We start from the raw sequence: 25,915 nt of genomic DNA, 5'->3' as shown, positions 1-25,915 counted from the left end.
CACTCGCTTTCTGAGGACAGAAGAAGAAACTTGAAAGGTGAAGATGTTAGATGCTGTGGATTTTTCTCCCTTTTCTCCCAATTGACAGAATACGGAAGGAGGGGTCATGAACTCCGAAGCAGTGCTTGAAATTCTCAAGCCTCGCCGAGACAATAAACTTCTGCCAGAGCTAAACTACCACGGTGCGACTGAACGCTTCCTCGTGCCAAAAATACCAGCCCTGCAAAAAGAAAAGGAAGGCCAAAATCCTTTCCTCGGGTGTCTGGTTTTCTATTTCTCATCTAAACAAAGGCTTCAGAAGGTGTCACCCTGCAAATGAGTAAGAGTGATCGCTGCCCATCCTGTTATGGCCCCCTCCTGTGGAATGGCCCACCTGAGATCAGGAAGGCTCCTGCATTTCTCTCATTTTGAAAACTCTGCTGAAGAGAATTGTTTAGGAGGCCATTCTTTTTAAAACAGGGAATCAGAATACAGAATCTTGGAATGCTTTATACAAGCACATTTATAGAAGGAATAAGATCGTAGCCTGCGCCAGTTTTTGCTATATAGTAAATAAATGAATATGTAGAGGGGAAAAATTGTACAGAGCTGCTTTCCTTCATGGAATCTAGTGTGGTACCTGCCAGCCAGGTCACGCTTGCCGTTAAAAGTAAAGGTAAAGGTATCCCCTGTGCAAGCACTGGGTCATTACCCTTGGGGTAATGCCCTCCAGCGTTTTCATGGCAGACTCAATATGGGGTGGTTTGCCAGTGCCTTCCCCAGTCATTACTGTTTACCCCCCCAGCAAGCTGGGTACTCATTTTACCGACCTCGGAAGGATGGAAGGCTGAGTCAACCTTGAGCCGGCTGCTGGGATTGAACTCCCAACCTCATGGGCAGACAGCTTCAGACAGCATGTCGCTACCTTACCACTCTGTGCCACAAGAGGCTCTGCGCTTGCCGTTAGGAGCATGCATTTGGATATACCTAAGCCAAATATACCTAAGCCTGGAGGATCATTGTCCATGGGGTCGTGATGGGTCGGACACGACTTCGCACATAACAACAACAAGCCAAATTAGCTTTTACGGGTCTCCTCAGGGATACCTAAATGACACAAAACACTTCAGAAATTCCAAAAGTAACAAACATTTATCTCCTGGTGTTTTGAGTGTTTCAGGGTTTGTAGGGAAGCGCAGGAGTGGGAACAAGGGGAAAGCTTCTAGTTCCTTCCATGGTTGAAATATGACTTTTTCTTTTGCATCTCTGCAACAGAAGGAGCGAGAGACTTGCTCTTCTAATATAAAACCTTTGGACTCAAGGGAACTGATGGAAATACCGCTATACTGTTCTATCGATATAACACCAATTGCAGATGTGGTGAAATCCTGCCCCCCCCACCCACTATTTCAAAAAGGACACCGGTTCTACCCTCTGTGCTGTGGAGAGAGGGGAGGGGCATCTAATCCCTTGCTCACCTCCCTTCAGATGTTAATGGGCCTGGCCAGGAAACAGGGACCTGGAGTGAGGGGGGAGAGATTCTTGTTTCCACTGCCCTAGGATAAAGTAGCTTCCTTTGGGAGGGGATATATATATATAAGGCTAACCAGAGAAAAAGGTACTCTTTCACCTGCTGCCCATCAAAGTAGGAGCTTGCACATAGGAGAAGAAGTGAGTAGCCATCTTGGACCATGTGGTCGCCAAGTGAACTGACTATGTCATGAGAACTGGGTAACCCCTTCAGCAAAGGCACCTACTCGGTATTTAACATCAGATAGGGTATGTTTAGCCCAGTTGCAATGTATGGCTGCGAAAGTTGGACCATAAGGAAGGCCAAGCGTCAAAGAATTGAGGCTTTTGAACTCTGGTGCTGGAGAAGACTCTTGCGAGTCCCTTGGACTGCAAGGCGAACAAACCGGTCAGTCCTAGAGGAGATCAGCCCTGATTGCTCTTTAGAAGGCCAGATCCTGAAGATGAAACTCAAATACTTTGGCCACCTCATGAGAAGGAAGGACTCCCTGGAGAAGAGCCTAATGCTGGGAGTGATCAAGGGCAAAAGAAGAAGGGGACGACTGAGAATGAGGTGGCTGGATGGAGTCACTGAAGCAGTAGGTGCAAACTTAAATGGACTCCGGGGAATGGTAGAGGACAGGAAGGTCTGGAGGATCATTGTCCATGGGGTCGCGATGGGTCGGACACGACTTCGCACATAACAACAACAAGGGTATGTTTTAGCAGATGGACAGAAGGATTGTGTTTCATCCAGTTTCTTTTGTGTCTTTTGCTGAACTTTGTGCTGTGCTTTTGAAACTTCTTCTTTTAATAAATCATGTATAAATTTGAAACTGGCCACGGCTCTCCCCCATCTCAGAAATGCTAGTCCACTGCAAAGGGAAGACTCAGGGTCAGAGGAGGGAGCTTGGCAAGCAGCTATTCCTCTGGATGGATGCACCCAGCTGTAAATTGTCCCCACAGCACTCATGTGCTGGGGCTGTGAGAGACACAGAGGCAAGGCCTCTGGAGTGAAAGGGGCAGATAGGAGCCCTGGTCCTCCCAGCTTGTATCTCTGAACAACAACTAGGTTGCAGTGGAAGTTACCCAGAGAGTGCTCTCCCATACTTGCTATGGCCACAGACACTGGTCATTTAACCTTCTGGTTTCAGTCCAGGCTCTTCCAAGGATTTATGGGTACCACCATTATAATGAAGTAATCCTTCTTTAGGTATAAGGACTGTGAGCATGACAGGATGTATTCATAAGACAAAAATACAGAAACAGACAGGAATTAGTGAGAGAGTTACAGAAGATTCTGTTCACGTAGGTCTAAAGCAACAGAATGAAGTTTGAGTTCAGAGGCAACTTTAAAACCAACAAAGTTTAATTCTGGGTATAAGCTTCTTCAAGTATCTCTTCAGACAATTTGGTTATTTGTAAAGCATATCTATGACACTCCACTTGTAAATATGTTAACCGTGCCAGTATTTTTTTTTAAGTTGCATTAATGCACAGACCCCTTCCTATGCAAAGCAAACGTTTTCCCACAAGCTTCCTTGTTAATAATATTTCTGATGCATCATTAGCAAGTATAACATGGCCAGAGAGATGGCTCAGACATGTTTACACTCCAGGGATACAACATGCCTTTTCTGCTTAGATGCCATATCCCTCTGGGAGGAGTCTGGAGCACGCAGACTGACACTAACCTTTCTTTCAGCTTTGAATGGGTTAACAATGTTATCATTGGACTCTCGCAATTTGCTATTTCTGTGATAACCTTCAGCACCTTTCACATACCTATGGCCATTATTTTCCTAATTACTTTATCTACCTCAGTTGTTTTCCCATCCATGTTTACCAGATAATCAAGCCTATTTTGGCATACGGCTCATCACCCCTGAGCACCCATTCAGGTGAGAATGCAAATTTTACAATTACCTGCAATGATTTATATTACTCCAGAAGTTTCCCGGTGACACAATCAAGAATCCTTTATCACAGACTGGCTAGAGTCATTTCCATCCTTTATTTCAATATGCAAATTAATTCAAACACATTATTTTAGGGGCTAACCCTCTAAACTTAGCCATAGGACATGGATTTGGTATTTAGAAGGATGCATTTGACCTGGTCTTGTGTGTGCCATTTCTGGATTGAAACCATGTACCCTGTTTGCATGTCCGTTATCTTGCTGCTCCCTCTGTCAGACTTTTTGCACATTGGAAGGTAGCTATTTATCTTTTCCTGACCCAAAATATCCTATCATACAATCTCAACCATTTATTTACTTCTTATGTGCTTGTGTTAGTTTTAATCATGTGAAAGTATCTTAGGGCTTTAACTATTTTTCAATAAATTCATTTTTTTTGTATTTTTAAAGCTGGCCTCTGCCTGAGTTTTCTGGCTAGGATTCTGGCCCCATATACATAGGTGGAGATCTCTCTTGTTACCCCTCTTGCTTAGTATATCTTCTAGAACTGCTAATTTCTCCAAGCAACATTCAGGAGGCAAGTTCATTTTTGGTTACAGATGTTCATATTCTTCTTACACGAACACAGTTCACAACTTTGTGCAACAGTCCCCAATGTGGTGTTTGTGGGGGCCATGGAGCCGAACACCTTTCCTAGTGGACACCAAAGGTTTTTAAAAGTGGGCAGGGCTTTTGCTGAGCAAGATTTCTGATTGGCCACTGAACGTTTGATTGGCTGTGCAGATTTTTTTTAAAGTTGACCACAGGTTCAAAAGGTAGGTGCCCCTGCCTTAGTAACTTCAAGGTTATTGTTCCCTGGGGTGGGGTGGCATTAGATACTAGAAATTTACAAACAGTTCTGTTGAGAAACTATTGGCATCTGGATGTTGATTCCTGGTTTCTCCATTGTGGGTATAAGAGGGAGCATGGTGTCACAAACAGCATTTTCAATAAGATATCAGTATTGAGTTAATTTTGTTCAGACTCTTTGAAACAGAAATCCTTAGCAAATATGTTTTTTAAAACAGCTAAATATTTCAGGAGAACTCCCTGCCTCTGCTCTTTTTATGTAAACATAACTGATTTCTGACAGTCACATTTTATTCATGGGAAGGGATCTTTTGCTCTTGGCTGAAGTTCCTTTCCTCCCTGTTATCCTTTGTTTTCCTCTGAATGAAATCAATAACGACAGACATCATGAAGCTATTCTTCTCTCAAAGAAATCTCTTGATGGACATCAACATCATAAAAATCAGCATGAAGACTTGTAAACAACCCAGAACTCTCTATAACTGGGTTTGGTTTCATCAGCATTTGAAAGGCAGCCCTTGTGCGGGGGATGGCAAAGAAAACTCAACGGTTGTGTTTCCAAAGATGCCTGGCAAAATCAACACTTAACCAGTAATTAAAAACATCTCTGCAGGATGGCTTTGTTCCGTGGATGAAAAAGCAATCCAAGCTCACAAGAAGACTTGTCTTCCTGTGATGCATTATTAGTAATATTTAACTCGCAATATTATTTTTTCAGATTTTGAACTATTCAGTAAAGGAGAGATCACACGAACTCATGGGGTTCCTTCTGTTAAATCAGACCACTGGTTCAGCTCATATAGCATTGGTCCAGAGATGTCTGACAGCAACTTGATTGTACCCCCATTCCTAAAAAAAAAATGTATTTGCACATTCAGAATGGAATTTCAAAATATTCGCAAATAATCATATTAGCTTTTTCTGATCTGCATCTATCGTGGCAATTGAAAGATTAAAAAGAGATGCTGTTCAAAGAGAATTGTGGGGAAAAATGATTTTGTTCTCTCTGTTCTAGCCTTGTCAATCTTGCCTGGTTGGCTCAGTGTTCAAGTTTGGACCAAAAGTACTTTGCACATGTATATTCTTGCACCTCTTTGTCACAGTCATCCATTTTTTTTCATTCCTCTTCTCCAGGGCATCGACTAGAAAAAAAAATTAATTTCTAAAAGAATTCCTTTCCAAAGTTGTCTCAATGACCCCTTCCAACCAGTTCAGCAGCTTGGACTCGGAATCCGCAGGAGAAAAGACTCAGGAACTCAAGCTGAAGAGGACCAGAAGGACAAGGGACCAACAAATTGGCAGTGTATGAAATGGTGCATCTGACTACACAGGGCCAAGTGGTGATGAACTGTGAGTGATTCCATGCTTGTAGGTTATTTTAATGATCCAATCATAACTCTAGAAAATACAATTTTTTTCTTTGGGAATCAAGCTTTAGTTTATTGACTGTGCTAGTGTCAATTAAAGCCACAAGCTGCAACACAATCAACTTACTCATTATCAAGGCAAGGCATGGCCATGTAGCCTGCATGGTTACTGTAGAGCAACAGCACTTCTTGGCAAATGTTGACAGATGATAATCCTCACATGTAAGCAAGAGAGTTCAAGTCAGGCAACTTTGCTTGGGAATCCTCTTCATGTCAAGATTCCCAATATCTCTTACTTCAGTTTCAATCACCATTAACTATATTTGTTTTTATTACTTTAGTTTCCATTGGTTTTAATGTGAAACCCATTTGCAGCTGTAACGTCTTTTTCTTTTCCATTCAATTTGGATGAACTCATCAAGGATCATATCATCCCTCCCCCCCAAAAAAAATCACAGACAGAAAAAGACAAGGTTCCTGTTTCATAGACAATTGGTTAAATATCTTTCCTGATACCAAACAGCATTCTTTAAAGATACAAAATGTTCTTACTGCCTATGCAAATATTGTCATTCCTAACATCTCTCTGGAATTTGGTACATAGGCCAAGGATAAAGAAGAAGAAGAGGAAGAAGAAGAAGAAGAAGAAGAAGAAGAAGAAGGAGGAGGAGGAGGAGGAGGAGGAGGAGGAGGAGGAGGAGGAGGAGGAGGAGGTCGAGGAGGAGGAGTTGATTCTTATATGCTGCTTTTTCTCTAGCAGAAGGAATCTCAGGGCAGCTTACGATCACCTTCCCTTTCCTCTCCCCATAATGGATACGATGTGAAGTAGGTGAGGCTGAGAGAGCCCTGATATTACTGTTTGGTCATAACAGCTTTATCAGTGCTGTGATGAGCCCAAGGTCACCCAGCTGGCTGCATGTGGAGGAGGAGTGGGGAAAGAAACCCGGCTTTCCATATTAGAAGTTGGCACTCCTAACCACTACACCAAGCTGGCTCTATATAAACTATATGAGGAAAGACCTGGAAATGTTCAGCCTGGACAAGAAGAGGTTGAGAAGGGACATGACTGCTCTCTTTAGGTATTTGAAAGGTTGTCACTTAGAGGGGGGCAGGAAGGGGTTCCTTTTGGCAGCAGAAGATAGGACCTGCAGTAATGGGTTTAAACTACATGTAGAAAGGTACTGGCTTGATATCAGGAAACAAAATTTCACAATTCAGAAGTGGAATTGGTTGTTAAAGGAATTGGTGAGCTCCCCTCATTGGCAGACTTCAATTAGCAGCTGGATGATACATCTCATGGATGCTCTAGGTCAGGGGTAGTCAACCTGTGGTCCTCCAGATGTTCATGGACTACAATTCCCATGAGGATCATGGGAATTGTAGTCCATGAACATCTGGAGGACCACAGGTTGACTACCCCTGCTCTAGGTAGATCCTGCACTGAGAAGGGAGTTGGACTAGGTGGCCTGTCTGCCCCCTTGCAGCTCTTTGATTCTATAAGCCTCAAGATTTTGATGGATAAACATATTGCCAACAACAGGGATTTGTCCATTTGGTGCAGTAGTTCAGAGTGGTGGCCTCTAACCTGGGCAGCCAGGTTTGATTCCCTATTTCTCCACATGCAGGCAGCTGGGTGGCCTAGGGCTAGACACAGTTCTATTATTACAGAGCAATTTCATCAGAGCAGTTTTGTCCGAACTGCCTCAGCCTCCACTACCTCACAGGGTGACTGTTGTGGGGAAAGGGAGCTGATTCTAAGCCTTTTTGAGATTCCTTTGGCGAGTGAGAGGCAGGGTATATAAAACAACTCTTCTCCTGCATTTTGGTCTTTAAAATTCTATTTCATAACATGGAAATTAATGAGGCTTTTGGCTCATTCTTTCATTAATTTTGAAATAAATGTGCCTTCCTAATAAGCAGCACCACAGGGAGCGAGTCCTTTAAGATCACAGTCGAGATCTCTCCGTTCCTACCAATGCGGCCCCAAACACAGCAGTTCCTGATGCACGCTATAGTGCACCATAGCATCCGCAGCAAGGCCAGCTTTCCCATGCTGTCTTCTGAAGCATTTGGCAGCCACCCAGTGTGCAGAGTGGCAGCATGTGCTAGCAACTGGAATGAGGCAGCTGCTGGATACCTGAATATGAGCATTCAGGGAATGCTCACAATGCGCCAAAAGCAGATGCAGCCAGGCACCAAAGGCGCATGGGAGAGGACTAGAGAGCAAAGTGTCCTTGAATGAAGCTTCTCCATGCCCTGCTGTCCACAAAAAGGTTGTAATCCATAAAATCCACCAATAATTAGTGCCCAAAATCAACTTGTAAGGGTTGCTTTCCCATACTTGATAAACACATTATTTTCTGCCTTCTGCTCTATACAGGCAACAAAACAAAACAAAACAAAACAAGAAAAGCCCCCAGAAACTAGAAGCACTCCTCACTGGAGATGTTGGCCTATCACTCATCACTTTATTGAAGGAGTGCATTAATATCAATTCATCCTGGTCAGTTTCCTTTCAATATGGACATCATGGCATTTTTGATTCCGTGTCATGTTTGCCTGTGCTTCATGCCATGGCAGCTTAACCTAGCCAGTAATGCTATGGTTACAACAATCACAAAGGCAATCTGTTTCTTAAACCTCCAGTCAATCTTTTCATCGAGTGGTTTTTAAACACTTAAATGTCTGGGGTTTTTTTTAAATTTTCACCTTCTTCTGAAAACCTGGAGCACTTTGAAGGTTTATAGAAAAAGTAGACTTATTCAAAACAACATGGTAGACTTATTCAAAACAACAAAAACAACAAGTACACAACCCTCCGGTATTTTTTTGGATATACAATGGAGGATGAGGATACCTTCTTTAAGGGCCCATAGAAGTAGATCCCCTGGTCCAGCATTTTTCAAGGAGGTTTTTTTTGCTTATGTAGACATTTATAGCAACTTGATTGAACCACTCCTTAAAAAGTTGCCAGAACATCATGATGTAGATCAAGCAAAGAGGCTGCTAAGTGATGAGTCCCCCCAGGTGACAACTCAGCTGGCTAAGTTTTGTGCTGCCACCATAAAAATCCGATGCTCTAAAGCAGTGGTCCCCAACCTTTTTATCACCGGGGACCACTCAACGCCGGGGACCACTCACCAGGGACCACTCAACGCCTTTTACTGAGGCCCAGTGGGGGGGGGGTTGTTTACTCCTCTACTCTCAACCACTGCCCTAATGCTCTCTGATCGCTATGGTAATGTTCAAACATCTCTTCAAAATAAGATACAGACACGCCACAACAATGAAGTGTGTTGTAAAGGGCTGGGGGGGATGAAGTAAAGGGCCAGGGGGGGGAGAAGGCGTCCTTCGGGGCCCACCTCCAATTAGTCGAAGGGCCACATGTGGTCCGCGGCCCACAGGTTGGGGATCGCTACTCTAAAGTAGCATAATTTTAAGCTCTATTTTATTATCTGTTTTAAACTGCATCATATCAAATGACCATATTCTTTTGGTCTTGTATGTATTAACTGCATACAACTTGGTCTGAACGACTGTAATAAAGTTTGAACTGAACACTTCAAATGCAGCTATTCAGCGGCCATTTCAGATAGCCGAAAAATAGCAAAAAAAAAGAAAGAAAAGAATCCATCTGATTTTTTCTTTCTTTGCTCAGATTAGCAGAATGAACACCACCAATTCAAAGGTCCCATCACTGAATGTAAATATCCTCAGATCTAGTCCATTTGGGTATTAGAACATAAGCTGATACAACTTGGTCTTAGAGACCACTGCAGTCAAATTGCAGGCTAAGACAGACATCCCTGGGCTCCATATCAACAGACCCGATTTCAAGATAAGGAGTTATGCTGATTATGTGGTTTTGATGTTATCTGACCCAGAAAACTCTTTAACACGCTCATTTGACACACTGAAAGACTTTGGATATTATGCTGGGTATAAAATCAATTCTACTAAAACCAAAATATGGCTCTATGGAGTCTCAGAACAATCAGCTCTGAAGACAAAACAAGAGAGTGGCTGTGAAGTAAACCTGAAAAAAAATAAAATACTTGGGAGTTGTATTGGACCAAAAACTGGGCCAGTTATTTGAAAATAATTATGTCTCATGGTGGAAAAGAATACAAGCAGATTTATCAAGATGTCCAAATTAAATATTTCTTCATCAGCCCATTTGGCAACAGTAAAAAAGAGTGTATTGTGTAAACTAAACTTTCTTTTTAAAGTCATTCCAAGTCAAATAAGTAAGATTCTGAGTAAGTGGCAAAGTATTGTGAACCAATTAGTCTGGAATAATAAAAGACCAAGAGTAACCTTTAAAGTTCTTCAAGATGACATGTCAAGAGGTGGACAGAATGTCTCTAATTTTAAATTATATCTGCGTGCTGCAGGATTGTCATAGATAGCAGACAGGATTATGAATCCACAATGGAGGGACTGGATCTTTGAGAAAACTGGTCTAAGCAAAGGTCTTAATGAAATCTTATGACCTAGGGGGGCCAGGAACCTAAATCTTATGACCTAATTTTTGGGCCAGGAACCTAATGATTATTTGGGGAAAATATAAACTGAGAATCACTTTGACCAAATCATTGTTGAAATCTCCTACAGAGGTGTACTTTAACAAGGGCCAAAAAATTAGGATAGCTTGTTTTAAGTATAAAGATATTTTTGACCACCACTGGGAAAATAAAAAGCTGTGACACTCTTATTAAAGAAGGTTTTGATATTACTTGGTTGGAATATTATCGAGTTGTAAATAGGTATAAGTCTGTTAACAGATTTTGAAAAGTTACTATTTCAAGCAAAGCCTCATTTACAGGGCCATATATATAAACTATTCTTAAAGTTTATTACTGAGACTGAACATGTTAAAAATCACAAGGTGAAATGGATGCTTAACTTGAATCTGTCTATCCCATTAGAGGAATGGGAATTACTGTGAAATAAAATGGCGAAATGTATGAAACATCAGTTGTTAAGATGGTATAATGTGTTTTATAGATGGTATGTTACTCCTAAGCCGTTGGGTAAAATTTCTAGGAACCTAGACAATAAATGCTGGAAATACAAGGAGAAGTTAGTTTCGTTTTATTATATGTGGTGGACATGTAAAAAAAAATTAAGAAGTTCTGGATTAAAATTCATGATATTTTAGAGCGTATGTTGAAAATTAAATTCCCACTTTGTCCAGAATCTATGTTACTGGGTGTTTTGCAGAACAATGCTCCTAGGAAAGCTGGTGACTTTTTCTTTCACGCAATGACAGCGGTGCAGATGGTGTTGCAAAACTTTGTAAACTTAAAGGGCCATTCCACACTTGAAAAATAAAGTGAAATGCTTTCGTTATGCAGACACCATATTTTTGGTGTTTTATATGACATCACCAACATCCAGCATCAAAACAGCAGATTGGTAGCTACATCCTCCACTTTAAAGCAATAGCTGGGGAATCGCATAAAGTGGAACCCCCAAACTATGTAGCACTAGCCAGAGGACAGCAACCAGCAAGTCACACACCAAGGAAATGTGTGGAGCTTAAGTAGTGCTATCTCCACCTCCAATTCCCACCCTCACACCCACCTCCCTTTCCCTTCTCCCGGGGATTATTTTTTTAAGCAACCTGCCTGGAGCAATGAATAGGCGTTAAATAGGCAAAAAAACCAAACAAACAAAAACAGTTAAAACACAAAACATGCCTCTCTAAAGTCCCCCCCCCCAAAAAAAACCGTGAACAAGATTAATTTTAAAAAGTTCCAAGACTCATGATTCCAAAAGGGGTGGCATTTTAAAAAGCACTGTGCATCTATGATTAGATGCATAGGTGTCTCAAGGGAGAAGTTTTACTTTAAAAGGAAAATTAGATGGTATTAGTAAAACAGCAAGGTATATCATAACCAATGGTAATCTATTTTTTTCTTTACTCTTGTTAAACCTTTTTCGAAATTCTTAATACATGCTGGCTTCCAGCAATTAATAACAATAATAAAAGAATATAAGCTGATGCCATGTTTGACTGTAACAATCAGATGTGAGCCGTCTGTTCAGATGCCTGACATCTGTTCAGTTTACCACTGAGGTATTCAGACACCTGCTGAACCAGGTTACATTGGGTGGCTGCAAAATTGTACATGCACAAAGCAATGCCAGTGCAAATAGATCAGCAGCCAGCTATGTTAATAAGGGCTACTTAGATGAATACCAAATGGGAAATTAAAAAAAAATTACAGCCTTTATTTATGATTGATTTATAGGAGTTGCGACTTATTTAATTGCTTGTTTAAACAACTGCCTACTTAGTAGATCAGTGTTGCAACAAGGTCAGGGAGAAATGCAACTGTGAGGATATGCATAACAATAAATGCAGCTGTGCTATATTGTACTGTTAGAAAATCAACATTTTATCAAACTGGAAAGCCATGATGAACAAGTCACCCAAACAGCACATTGGAAAACTGGCCCTCTGGCTGCCACTAGTGAACAGGATGTAAACCATGCCAGTGGGTGTTTCGACGTCTTTAGTTTCAGCTCCAATATTCCTGTTTTAATGTCACTTCTTCCTCACATTAATCAAGCTCATAACCGACCTTCACACCATTTTCTGCTATTTCTTCATGTTTGTATTTGTCTACATCAGTGGTCCGCAACCTTCCGGTTGCTGCGGACCGCTGCAACTGAGTGGCGGGAGAGGGTGGCCCGGGCCCCCGCGCACGCGCGGCAGCCCCAGTGCAAACGCGCATGCGCGGACTGCCGCACACATGCATTTGCATCCAGCAGGGGCGCAAACGCGTGTGCGCGGCAGTCCGTGCATGCGCGTTTGCGACGCCGCCATGTCGGCGGCCACGGCTCCCGCTCCCGGCCCCTCCGGGCCGCCAGCAAATCGGCCGCCAAAGCGGCCGATTAGCTTGCGGCTCGGCAAGCTTCTCTTCCCCCCCTCCTGAAACAAGAAGCTTGCCGGGCCGTGAGCTAATCAGCCGCTTTGGCGGCCGATTTGCTCGCGGCCTGGCGAGCTTCTCGCTTCGGGGGGGCAGGAAGAGAGAGCTGCGGCCCGGTGCCAAGGCCCTCGCCGCCCGGCACCGGGCCGCAGCCCGCGGGTTGGGGACCACTGGTCTACATCATCAGTGTATCAACAAATCAACACGAGATGCATTACAGCATAACTTATGCATATAAATACTGCCGATAAAATCCGCCAAGTGATTACACAACACAAATAATTTTCTAGAACCAAAAGACAGTTAGCAAAATATAAACAAATACAACAATAAAACAAATAGGTAACACCTACGGATCTCCAGATGAAGTCCAAGCACTCAAAATTGAGTTGGATTGATTACCATGCATTGAACCTTAATGAGTCACATGATCTACTAAATCTGCTTGTAGATTCTGAATTTACAGATTAAAAATGTTCTTAGTGGCAAGCTGTTCCCATTTTGCCAACACTCTCCATGATCGGTTCAAAGCTTTGTGGGGCATAAATATCTTCCTATATTCTGGGAGCATTTCTTCATCTAATTTCTGTTTCCTTTTCAACTGAAAAAGTCTTACACTTGCAGGTTTACCATCTCCCAATTTGCTCTCCTAGTTCTATCTGAAGTATGTCAAGTTGAGCTAATGAGATGCTTTTTAATTTTTTTTTTTACAAAAGCCTCGCAGTACTGATACATGCTTTTATTCATTTCATTTTTCCACTGAAGCAGTGCTGTCATGCATAGACCCATGTTTCAGGTTTGGAGAACAGTTCAGAGATAACAAATTATTACCTAACACCTGAGAGAGGCCCCTAGAGCCCCTGAGAAAATAGTGAATTGTACAGGCCTTCTGGTAGTATTTTGACAGCTGGGGAATTTATAGTGCTTTGCTTATCTAAAAGGTTAGCAAAATGCGTAGCTCTGCCAGGAGACGATCACAAAAGAAAACCTGGAAGTTCCGCAACACTCAATATCAGATAGAAGCAAATTACCTTTCGACGAACGCTCCACTGCATGAATGTTTCAGGTATTGTGTTGCCGACAAGAAAAAGATGGGATTCATAGCCATCTTAAGACATGAGCAAGTACAGTTTTGCTCAATTGATCACTTATGCTCAAAACCAGGAGAAGGACTCAGCTTGGTAGGAATCTAAATTGCTATTCAACAACATGGTGCATTTCAACTCACTCGTTAAAAAAAAAAATCCTTTAGTAATTGTCTCCTTATGGATTTCTCCTCCCTGCAAGGGCAACCTCAATAGCCCTTGTCTGATGCTCCAAGATGCGGAAACTCGCTGTAATTATTAGCTTTGCTATGCTTGGCTTTACTGAAGGCTGATGGTCCACCGTGCACTGAAACACACTAGCCAGTAGGATAGTGAGACCTGAGCTCCAAACCGAAACCAGCAGAGGCCACAGGAGGCCATAAATAATGAAGCTGATTTCCTGTGAAACATTCTTCTTTGCAAGGGAGGGCCTGTGATGAAGGCCAGTGAGAGCCCTTAGGCTAAAGCTCCTCCACTGAGGCAGTAGTGCACTGCTCCTGCTGAGAGGAGGAGGATCAGAGTGGACACCACCCCCTCCCTCTCACTTTCTGAGGACCTCCACGGGGAAATGGTGCATCAGGTTTTTCTGGGCTTGCCCTAGGATTTTAAAGAAAACAAAATATTGCTGGGCTTCTATGTACTGCGGCCAACCTTGGTTAAGTGGGCTAGCAAAAGGGTCTGCATTTGTGGCACTTTTTGAGTGTTTAAAATGTTAATTAAAAAACTTAAACTAAACAATTGCCCCCCCCCCCCAATAAACACCCTGCTGGGATTCTCTGGTATGACTTTGGATAGTTCTTTTGGGTTCACATGGCTGCCCCATTGGCCCAATAAGTGCTGGGCATTAGTAGGCTGGTACCGGGTTTTGCTACTGGACACTAATACATTGCACTACATCAGCTGTCCTTGAGGAAATCCCCCCCCCTCCGGTTTTTACTTTAGAGATTCTCAGACTTGACCTTAGTCCTGTTGGGTTTTGGCAATGGTTCTGCTGAGCACGTTGTATTGGTACTGGTGCTGGCGATGTAAGAATGACACACACACACACACTCCTTACATGTAGGCCAAACAACACTGATATGCCACAGGTAGGCACTTTAATGTGCAAGGAAGGAAAAGCAGCTGCCATCCTCCATTTTTTATTTCTGGTTCACTATAAGCAGCACAGATCAAGCCAGGCATATGGCTACCCATAAAGCTTTGTGTTTAGGCGAACTGGGCAGTCTCTATGTAAAGTCAGGATCCTCAGCCAAAGGTTTTCTGGCTGTCACGGGAGTAATGCAATCATTTGCACAGAAGGGCAGGGCAGGATGTTCACCCCCACCTGATCACATCTGAAACAAAGGATGGGGCCGGTGGCAGATCTAATTCACTATTCTGCATTTCTTTCACCTTAATACCTCTTCCTGGTGCCTCTAGCAGCTTCCTTCTGTTTTTAGTAACTAGCATATCAAATTGCCATTAACAGAGAGTCCACCACACCTGGACATCTCCTTCCATACCCAAGTTCATTTCAACAAACCCACAAATCCCATCATCTGAGGTGCAGGCCCATTCAGGAAGCAATTTGGTCCCATCACCCAAATCCCAAGACTTTTCCTATTGGTCTTGGCTATTGAGGGCAGTCCTTTTCCAGGTCCTTTGTGTGTGTGTGTCATGTCTGCCTCCCCACTTGTCTATGATCCTCCCCTTCCTATGTAGATAGGTGTCATATATTTTTTCTACTGCTCCAATTATAACCCCGCCTATCCACTCTTTTCCAACTGTTTTTCCTCTCCGAGTGTGAGATTGTATGTATGTTTTGATTGTTAGCTTTAATTGTTAGGGATTACGACATAAAGACGTTATCTGATTTGCTATCTAAAACTGCTTTGCCCAAGCTGTTCCTGAAGTTGGATCCTCGTATACATAGGCATAAAAGACCCTGCGTTACCTTGCCTCTAGCCCTGCTACACTAAAAGCGAATTCCCCCATCTAAATCAATTCCATGGAAGACCATTTCTGGCAACAACCCTGAAAAAATTCTGTGTCTCCAAGATGAAGAAAACACATCCAGAAGGTCATCTCAAAAGAAAATGTATGAAGAACACATTGCAAAAAGCAGGTCCATCATGGTCTCAACATGCCACAATGGATGCATTAATTCTTCTCCTCCTTCTGTTCCGAATTCCAGGGATATTAATTTAATTTAACTGTTTAAGCAAGAAGTTCCCTGATTGAAGAGAATAATTTACCAGCAAGCAGTATGTGTTCAGAGTCACTGTGGATTGAAGAGGGCTTTTCAAGAACCTATTTAATAATTTGGCTCGCTTTGCTTTTATAATTACGCAGCTCATAACTCTGAGAGCCACACTGCGATATTCTTTCCTCGAGGATGGCTCAAAAATGGCGGAATAAAATCGTTCACGACCCCAGTCAAGGGATATGCTGACATCGAAAGGAAATCAGACTTTGATACAGAGCGCAGCTTTCTGTCATTCTTCCCGACGTTTCTTTAAAGACGCACCGACTTTGAAATGATCCTGGCCCAAATGTGACAAGCAGCAACACGGCTCGAAAATACCGAATGACAGGAATTTGTTTCAGACTATGTAGTCGTGTATTATCAGGGGGGCAATGAATGATTCCTAGCATAAATTCAGAAACTAAAGAACGAGTAATGCCAGTGTTAGGGATCTCTCTCTCTCTCCTAGTCTTTTCTGGAGATTTATGGCTGTGGGTGGTGCCTGTGCTAAACCCTCTGCCTTAGTGGGTTTGAGAGTCAGAATGGAGAATGGGGAAGGAGGGCCTGCAGAAGGCACAGGAGGATGACTATAGCTCTGCATTACTGTCACTTAGCCCAGCTACTAAGGCATGGCCTACAGCCCATAGTACTCTACTGGGGACAGTAAAAGGTTCTTTGTGGACCATAGAAGGAACTCTAAAAATAGCTAGATCTAGCTATAAATATATATAAATGAATACAGTGCTGGTCTACAATAAGACACATGAAAAGTTAGCACCTTACAACTTGAACTGTATAGTGATACAGACCCGTGTGGATTCCTAACAACAACAACAACAAGCCTTTAATAGCATATAAAGGTACAATATAAGAAGGGAAAGTGCAAAAGGATCCACTGCTAGTGAGAACAAAGGCAAAGATCATGCTTTAGACATAATACATTCACGATTTCTCATGGCAAGATGTAAAAACTTTGCTACTGGTTCAATTATATCAGGGTTCTGGGATGTCAAAAGAAACCGAGTCTTTCGTTCATCCGAATGCAGTTCTCTTTTACACAGCAGTGAGTTAAGAAATTTGTGGATTCCTAAAATGCTCTGCCACATGACTGATCATCCTATTCCCAGAACACATCAGGGCCCTGTTATAGCTCGCTGACTCCTGTAAAATGGAGCTCTTCCACCAGGCCTATGGTTGAGGCCGGAAAAATGGTAAATATCTCCCTCCAATATTGTGGCCCCACCCTGGTTTCTGGTTCCACACCTGTGGGGATTTTGTTTGGAATTTTAGAACTGTGTTTTCAAGTGTACTGTCAACCGCAAGTTGTCCACCGCCCTGAGTCCACTTCGGCCGAGAGGTCTATATATTTATAGAACTGAAACTAATTACATGAATAGATAGATGCCCTATCTTTCTAATATTGACAACTCTGAATTTAGAAGGGTATTTACATTATTGCGCTACAATGCTCTCCCTTCAGCATGGGTAGAGGGAAAATATAATAAGCTTCCTCCCCGGAAACGTATTTGCATATGCCAGGATGGGAACATCGAGAACACCGGGCATGTGATTTTTGATTGCTGTATTTATAACCAATTGCATCAGGCATCTTCACTGACTTAAGGACTACTTCAAGACAAGCCAAACAGAAGGAACTGCTTTCAGATAGAAACAAGAATTTATCCTGTATTATTGCCAAAGATGCAAGACTAGCAATTAAATGCAGAAGCGCCTGGCTGAATATGTACCACGGTTAGGATGGATCTATTGAACAAATGAAGTGTTTTGGCACTTTTAACCAATCTTAGATTGCGTTTTACTGTTTTGTATTTTGACCTGGTCGCTGATCGAAATAAATGTGTCTGAATCTGAATGATAGATGGATAGGTAGGTAGGTAGATACGGCAGATTTGACAATGTCCTAGAAAGCATCCTTTGCTAGACAAGGCTTCTTCAAGAACAGGCTCATTATCACCTCCTTAAGTGGCTTAGGAAAATTCCAAGCAAAGATACATTTGTGATAGTCACCAAATGCACTCTGACTCCATCCTCACATGCTTTCCATTAGCCAGAAAGGACAACGGCTCATTTTACAAGTGGTGACAGTCCAAAGTCATCTCAGGTGTCCCCACACTCTCTGCCAGGGAGGAGGAGCAATGGACCAAGAGACAAGGTGCCCAAATGGCTTGTCACTGTCACTCCCCACCCTCTTTGTCTTTGGTGGGAAGGGAAGCAGATATAACCGGTGGTTAGGAAGGACGGCCTGGAGACCACACCCAAAGGAAGGCAGGAAGCCTGCGGTGAAGTGGGACTTCTGTCAGCTGACAAGGTAGGCTTCCCTGAGTGTGGCTGGCTGGGGACAGGAAAGAGGCAAGACCCTTCCCTCAGTAGCTCATGGAGTAGGCTTTCCTCCTGAGAGGCTGGGGGGAACCAGGGACAGGCACACTCAGGGCTTGTAGTATAAAGGCTCCTGGTGCAGGTCAGCATGAAGGCTCCAAACAACATGAAGAAGCCAAGGTCTGAGGAGGAGGCTGAAGAGTAACAATCCTCCCGTTGTGCAGTCTGGCAAAAGGAGGATTTCATAGCAAGGCCCTGGTGAATTGGCCCACAGCACCAAGGTGGCTACCACCATGTTTCATAGTGGCCATCACAGTTCCAGGAATCCTGCTCACATTGATCAGGGAGAACAATCCAAAATGTCATGATCATTTATTGCCAACTGCTCTGAGACCACTTGTGAGGAGGAGCAGTATAGAAATGGGACGAATCAACCCACCAGTCAATATCTATGCATACTGACAAGATGATACTTTGGATACTGAAAACGAAAAGGTAAACTTGATGCTGAAGTCAGAGTGAATGGAAGAGAATGGTGGGTTCTCCATCTTTGGAAAATTTTAAACAGAGGCTGGATAGCCATCTGACAGAGAGGCTGATGCTGTGAAGATTCAAGGGGGTGGCAGGTTACAGTAGATGAGCGATAGGGATGTGAGTGTCCTGCATAGTGCAGGGGGTTGGACTAGATACTATAATTACCAACTTCTTTGGATTCCCATCATCATCATCATCATCATCACCACCGTTATCAAAGGCTGATCATGCAATTTTGAAGGTCAGGGTACATTTGCATGTGCGTGTTGCTTTTGCATGCATCAGCCAGTGGCTTTCATCATGCTGTCAAATGCTCAGACCTGACTGGCTCAAATTACAATCTCCAGGCAACTGCGAAAAAATGCATAAAACAGAAGCACACAAACATAGGTTTGGGAGTCAGGGAGGGAAGTGCAAGAATCTGGCAAGCAGACTTGAAGAAACAAACCACCTCCTCACAATAGCATCCAGGGAGGATGCTTCATTTTCTGTGAGTAAATCAGCCCTGCTGACCCAGGTGGATTTCTGAACACCTTGGGGAGAACGAATAGGTTGCCAGGGGATAAGCGCTGTCAAGACCTCTGAAGACAATACTGTCCCCTTTGTCCCCTATTCCATTGCTTACAAACAATAAACAGTTTGAGCCCAGGATAACCCTGACAGTGCCCTGGATAAAGAAGGAATGTATGTATTGGCTTAGCTGAACAACACTTTGCTCAACAATCTTCTCATAGATCTGACAATATTGCTCTAAGACCTGTTGCTTGTGTATTCTCTACTACAGCAAATTTGCAGCCTTTGCTGAAGGGAGCAGAAGACTGCACTTATTTGCGAGTCAAAAGCAGGTGCTGCATTTGCATTAGCCTGAAACAAATTTTGACTCATCTTAATGAAGAAGAAGAAGAGTTGGTTCTTATATGCTGCTTTTCTCTAACTGAAGGAGTCTCAAAGCAGCTTACATTCACCTTCTCTTTCCTCTCTCCACCACAGACACCCTGTGAGGTAGGGGAGGCTGAGAGAGCCCTGAGATTACTGCTTGGTCAGAACGGCTTTATCAGTGCTGTGGTGAGCCCAAGGCCACCCAGGTGGCTGCATGCGGGGGAGCATGCATGATTAGTCTCTCTTTTTAAAAAATTGACAAATGCATGATCTCTCTCTCTTTTTAATTGCGCTGTAGTCAATGGTGCATCTTTAAAAAAAAAACAACCCTCCAGATGGACCCTTATCTGAATTAACTAAGAAGATAAACTAAAATGGAATATTGTATGGAGGGGGTTTATAGCAAAACATATGTAGAGCATAATTTACTTGATGTTTACTCATATTTTATATATGTTTTATTTCTATCTTTTATGGAAAAAATGTATATTAAGAAACCAACAACCCTCCAGAGGTCCAATCTGATAAGCCCTCAAAGAAGGTGTCCCCCATCCTTCATTGATTCTAATGAAAAGGCATTTAAACTTGCCTTGAGGCCACAGAATGGACACCAGAACCATATTAATCTCACAGGATCCAGCATGGCTTCCCTTCCTGGGCAGCCTATTGGGGGTCTTCCTGACCTGTCCTGATTAGATGTACTAGATGGAAGACTACATTCACACGTCATTGATGATGCCCTGTTGTCCTGCTGTTACGGTTGGATTCTCTTATCCACACAAGAAGATATAGCTGGGAATTATTGCTTTAGTGCAACAATGTGGGAATGCAACCATTGTCAGACAGGAGTCTTTTGCTTGAGTAGCAGCAATGTCCCTGCTGTTCCTCTCCTCGCCTCCCTCCCTGTTTGCTGTCTTTCTTAATCAGCTTGTTCATTCTGGCTGGCTATCAATCTCTTAAATAAATATAGCTCTTTCCCATCAGCCGCGTGCTGCAGCCAGGGAAATTGGTAATGGTGGGCAAGCTGTCTTTTGGATAACTTTGCTTATCAATTCAGAATGCAGAATGCCAAGAAAATTCCCCAGGGTTTCCTAGAAAAGCTTGACAATGACTTGTTCTCACCCATTTGTCTTCTGTTTTATTTTGAAGGAGTGAATGTTGCCAGCTCATGAAAGCAGTTATTTTGGTATGTGTGGGACACCTAGATGTGGAGGCCAGGGCAGAACAATGAGAGGAGCTGGATCAGAGAGCTCAGGACTTTTTGGGGAGCCCATTGCTGAACTGTTTCCAGCATTAAACAATTTAAAAAAATAAAGATAGTGAGAAAATATCCTTGCCCCTTTGTTTTTTTCCTGATAAGTGACCCAATAGAAAGATGGAAGGAAGGACTTGCAAAGCCCAAGGACACATATCCCTTTCTGCTCATTCATGTGGGAACAAATTATACTGCCCAGTGCAGTGTGGATCATATGAAGTGAGACTACATGGCCTTTGGGGGGGGGGGAAGTGAAGGAATTGGGAGCACAGCTTGTATTTACATCAGTTCTTCCTGTTAATGGCCGAGGCTTAGGAAGGGAAAGAATAATAATGCAGATAAATGACTGGCTGCGTCATTGGTGTCATCGGGAAAGTTTGGGGGGGGGGGTTGGACCATGGATCACGCTACCATGATGCGGCTCTTCTATTGGAAGATGGTTTGTACCTCCTGAAGATGGGGAGAATGTCTTTACAAAGAGTCTCACAGATCTGGTGAGGAGGGATTTAAACTAAGCCCAGTGGGGGAGCGAGATGTACATTCAAAGCCTAGCTCGATGAAGATAACTGTAGAGGGGAACACTGCACATATGCAGGGAACAATTAACATAACAAAAACTAAACATCTGGGGTACTTGTATGAAGGATTACGATGCCTCTACACTAATGTGCAGAGTATAGGAAACAAGCAGGAAGGACTAAAAGTCCTAATGAAGGAAGGGGACTATGAGGCATTACAGAAATCTGGTGGGATAATTCTCACAATGGGAATGATAGGATTGAGAGTACAACTTATTTAAAGGGGACAGACAAATAAAGAAGGGAAGAGTAGCATTATATGTTAATAATATATAGAGAGAGGGAGAGAGGAGATCAGCCCTGACTGCTCCTTAGAAGGCCAGACCCTGAAGATGAAACTCAAATACTTTGGCCACCTCATGAGAAGAAAGGACACTCAGGAGAAGAGCCTAGTGCTGGGAGCGATTGAGGGCAAAAGAAGAAGGGGACGACAGAGAATGAGGTGGCTAGATGGAGTCACTGATGCAATTGGAAAAAGGAGCAGGAAATAATAGGTATATTATGGTGGGCCTGGTCTGCTAGGCCAGGCAGACTGCCAGGCCAGGCACAGTACTATGATGAGATGCACCTAGACCAGATTACAAAGTTCTCAGAGAGACAGGACCTAATGGTCATGGGAGATTTCAATTACTCCAATATCTGTTGGAAGACAGTCTCTGCTAAAAATGAAAAGTCCAATAAATTCTTGATTTGTCTTGCTGACAACTTCATTTCCCAGAAAGAGGAAGGGGCAACTAGGGGATCTGCTATTTTAGACCTGATTCTTACCAATAGGGAAGAACTGGTTGAAGAGGAAAAAGTTGTTTGTGCACTTGGTAGTAGTGACCATGTGATTTTGGACTTTATGATCTTGGGAAAGAAAAAAAGCTATACATAGCCTGGACTTTAGGAAAGCAAATTTTAACAAACTTACTGATGGTTAAAATCCTGTAGTCAGAAAAAACTTAAGGAGATGGAAGTCCAAGAAGGTTGGGAGTTTCTCAAAAAGTGAAATACTGAAGGCAAAATTGCAGACAATTCCCTTGTGAAGAAAAATTGGGAGGAACCTAAAGAAACCATAAACAGCTTTAAAAATAAATAAATAATATAAAAGTCTCATTTAGGAAATGGAAGGAGGACCTTATAACCAAGGAGGAATATAAACAAATAACCAAGGCTTGTAGGGAGAGTGTTAGAAAAGCCAAGGCTCAGTATAAGCTTAGGCTAGCAAGAAATGCTAAAAACAACAAAAAAAGGGTTCTTTAGTTATGTTCAAAGTAAGAAAAAGAATAGGGACATGGTAGGACCATTGCTGGGACCAGAAAGTGACATTGTAACAAGTGATGAAGAGAGCGCTGAATTGCTCAATTCCTACTACAATTCAGTCTTCTCTTTCAAGGGGAATTGTGTTCAACATAGCAAAACCATTTCATGTGATGAGGGATGGGAGTTGTGGTCTAAGATGACTGTAGGGGTAGTCCATAAACATCTAGTTTCTTTATGAAACAAAATATTCCGGGACAGATGAATTGCATTCAAGGGTACTAAAGGAACTTGCAGATATAATTTCTGAGCCTCTGTCCATTATTTTTGACAATTCTTGAAGAACAGTTGAAGTGCCAGAAGATTGGAGGTGGGCAAATGTTGTACCCATCTTCAAGAAGAGGAGAAAGGAAGTTCCGGGTAACTATAAACCCATCAGCTTGATGACTATAGCTGGCAAAATTTTAGAACAAATCAACAAACAGTTGGTCCTTGAGCAGCTAGAGCGGATGGCTGTTATTACTAAGAGTCACCATAGCTTTCTCAAGAACAAGTCATGCGAGACTAACCTTATCTCTTTTTTTGAGAAAATTACTACCTTGCTAGATCATGGGAATGCTGTGGACATTTTTTACCATAATTTCAGTAAGGCTTTTTGATAAGGTTACACATGATACTCTTATTGGCAAGTTGGCAAAATATGGTATGGATCCTATTAACATTAGGTGGATCAATAACTGGTCGACAGATCGCACACAAAGGGTGCTTGTAAATGGTTCGTCATCTTGGAGAGGAGTGACGAGCTGAGTGCCTCAGGCATCTGTCCTTAGCCCTGTGTTATTCAACATACTCATAAATGATTTGGATGAAGTAATGGGGGTGCTTATTACATTTGCAGATGATACTAAACTGGGAGGGGTAGCAAAAACACCTGAAGACAGAATTAGGATACAGGATGATCTTGACAGGCTGGAAAATTGGGCTAAAAATGAATAAAATGAATTTTAATACTGAAAAATGTAAATTTCTGCAATTAATTAGGAAAAATCAAATGCATCACTATAGGATGGGTGAGACTTGTGTTTGTGAAAAGGATCTGTGGATCTTAGTAGACTATTCACTGAACACGAGTCAGCAGTATGACTCGGTAGTTAAAAAGGCAAACAGGAATTTGGGCTGTATTAAAAGAAGTATAGAGTCCAGATCACATGAGGTGCTGTTACCACTTTACTCTGTTATGGTTAGACCTCACTTGGAGTAGTATGTTCAGTTTTGGGCACCACAACTGAAGAAAGATATCAAGAAACTGGAGCATGTCCAGAGGAGGGCTACAAAAATGGTGAGGGGTTTGGAGACCAAGTATGAGGAAAGGTTGAGGGAACTTGATCTGTTTAGCCTGGAGAGAAGACGTCTAAGAGGTGATTATGATCACCATCTTCAAATACTTGAATGGCTGTCATATAGAAGATGGAGCAGAATTGTTTTCTGTTGCCCCAGAGAGTCAGACTAAAACCTATGAATTAAAATTCAAAAGAATTTTCAGCTAAACATCCAGAAGAAGTTCCTGACAGAGCGGTTCTTCAGTGGAATAGGCTTCCTTGGAGTTTTCCTTCTTTGAAAGTTTTTAAGCAGAGGCTAGATAGTCATCTGACAGAAATGTTGATTTCATGAACTTAGGCAGATTGTGGGTGGGTGGGCAGGTATTTGTGAGTTCCTGCATTGTTTGGACTAGATGATCCTCTATGATTCCAAGGAAGGAAGGAAGGAAGGAAGGAAGGAAGGAAGGAAGGAAGGAAGGAAGGAAGGAGGGAAATTCTTTGGTTGACAGGCAATCTACAAGATTCTTTAGGAGATTCTGTGGTTGACAGGAAATCTACAAGACTGTCATTGAAGGCAAAATCTTCCATGCAAGTGTGTGTGTGTGTGGGGGGGGGGAAAGGTATTACATGTTATCATTCCAAATTTTCTTGGGTTTAGGAAGGTCTACCACACCAAATGATTTCATTTGTGTAAGTGGAAACTGTTGTTGAGTCACAGTGGATTTATGGCCACCCCAGCAAGGTGCTTTCACGTGAAGTGAGAAACACTGGAGGTTTGCCATTGCCCTCCTCTGCAGAGTTGTCCTTGGTAGTCACCCATCCAAGTACTGATCCTGCTTAACTCCCAAGATCTGATGAAATTGGGCAATATACCATGCCGCTTCCTCTCTGAAAGACTTCATTCGTTCCACTTTAAAAGTTTCTGTCATGCAAAACTAGCGTTGAAACAAAAAGAATCAAGACATGCCTGTCAAGACAATGAGTTTGACTGGCTTTAGACCTTGCACAGCTGTTTGGCTGGCATTCTGAGAGCAATACAGCATCTGTGCATTAGAAATGTGACTCAAAAGTGTTTTCTAACATTCCTGCTTCAGACTGCATACCCAGCAAGTGCCCAAGACAAAAGAAATACATTATCCTACATCTGTACACTTTTGCTTCTTTCCCGAACTAGGAAATTATCCTCTGCAGGAGTCCAAAGTACTATCGACTATGCTGGATAATACAGACTGTTTACTTTGGAAAGAAAACAAAGTCATTTGAGCCAACTGTTGTCACTCATAATGTTTCATGCAGTATACATGGAGCACCACATATGCATCCTTCAGTGACATCCTGTCTTATTAGAGCCACTGAATTAATTTTAGGGACTTCAGGCTAAATGGGAAAGGCATATTTTGGATCCTTAATTAAATACAGGAAATGATGCTTACTTCTTCTTTTTTCTGTCCTGGGCATTCCTGATCGCAAATGATGCCACCTGCCAAGTTAAATGTGCTATCATTGTGAAAGGAGAAGTTTTACCGTAACAAGTTCCGCATGTAAAGTTTTCCTTGGACCACAGCTGTTAAGTAGATGGTACACTTTGCCAGCATCAGGGAGCTTTTTAGCTCACAGTGGCAAACTCATTATCTGCCAGATGGCTATCAAGCGAAAGCCTGCATGCACAGGAGCCACACCAAAGCTACCTGCAGCTGTGAAGAGCAGACCATGTCCAAAGATGAAGAGAATTCATACGACAGGTGTAATGCAGAGGGGAAACTTTTAGCTGGGAGCCAAAAGAAAAAAAAATGAGGATAGACAGACTGGCACTCCAGTTCTTCAGAAACTTGCTCAGCAATAAGCGTCTTGGCTCTCAGTGTAGCCGTTGCAGTTCTGGAATGCAAGTCTTGGGAAGAAACA

Source organism: Paroedura picta, chromosome 8 (assembly GCF_049243985.1).
Source record: "Paroedura picta isolate Pp20150507F chromosome 8, Ppicta_v3.0, whole genome shotgun sequence".
NCBI classification, from domain to species: domain Eukaryota; kingdom Metazoa; phylum Chordata; class Lepidosauria; order Squamata; family Gekkonidae; genus Paroedura; species Paroedura picta.
Note: the sequence above shows the minus strand (reverse complement) of the source record.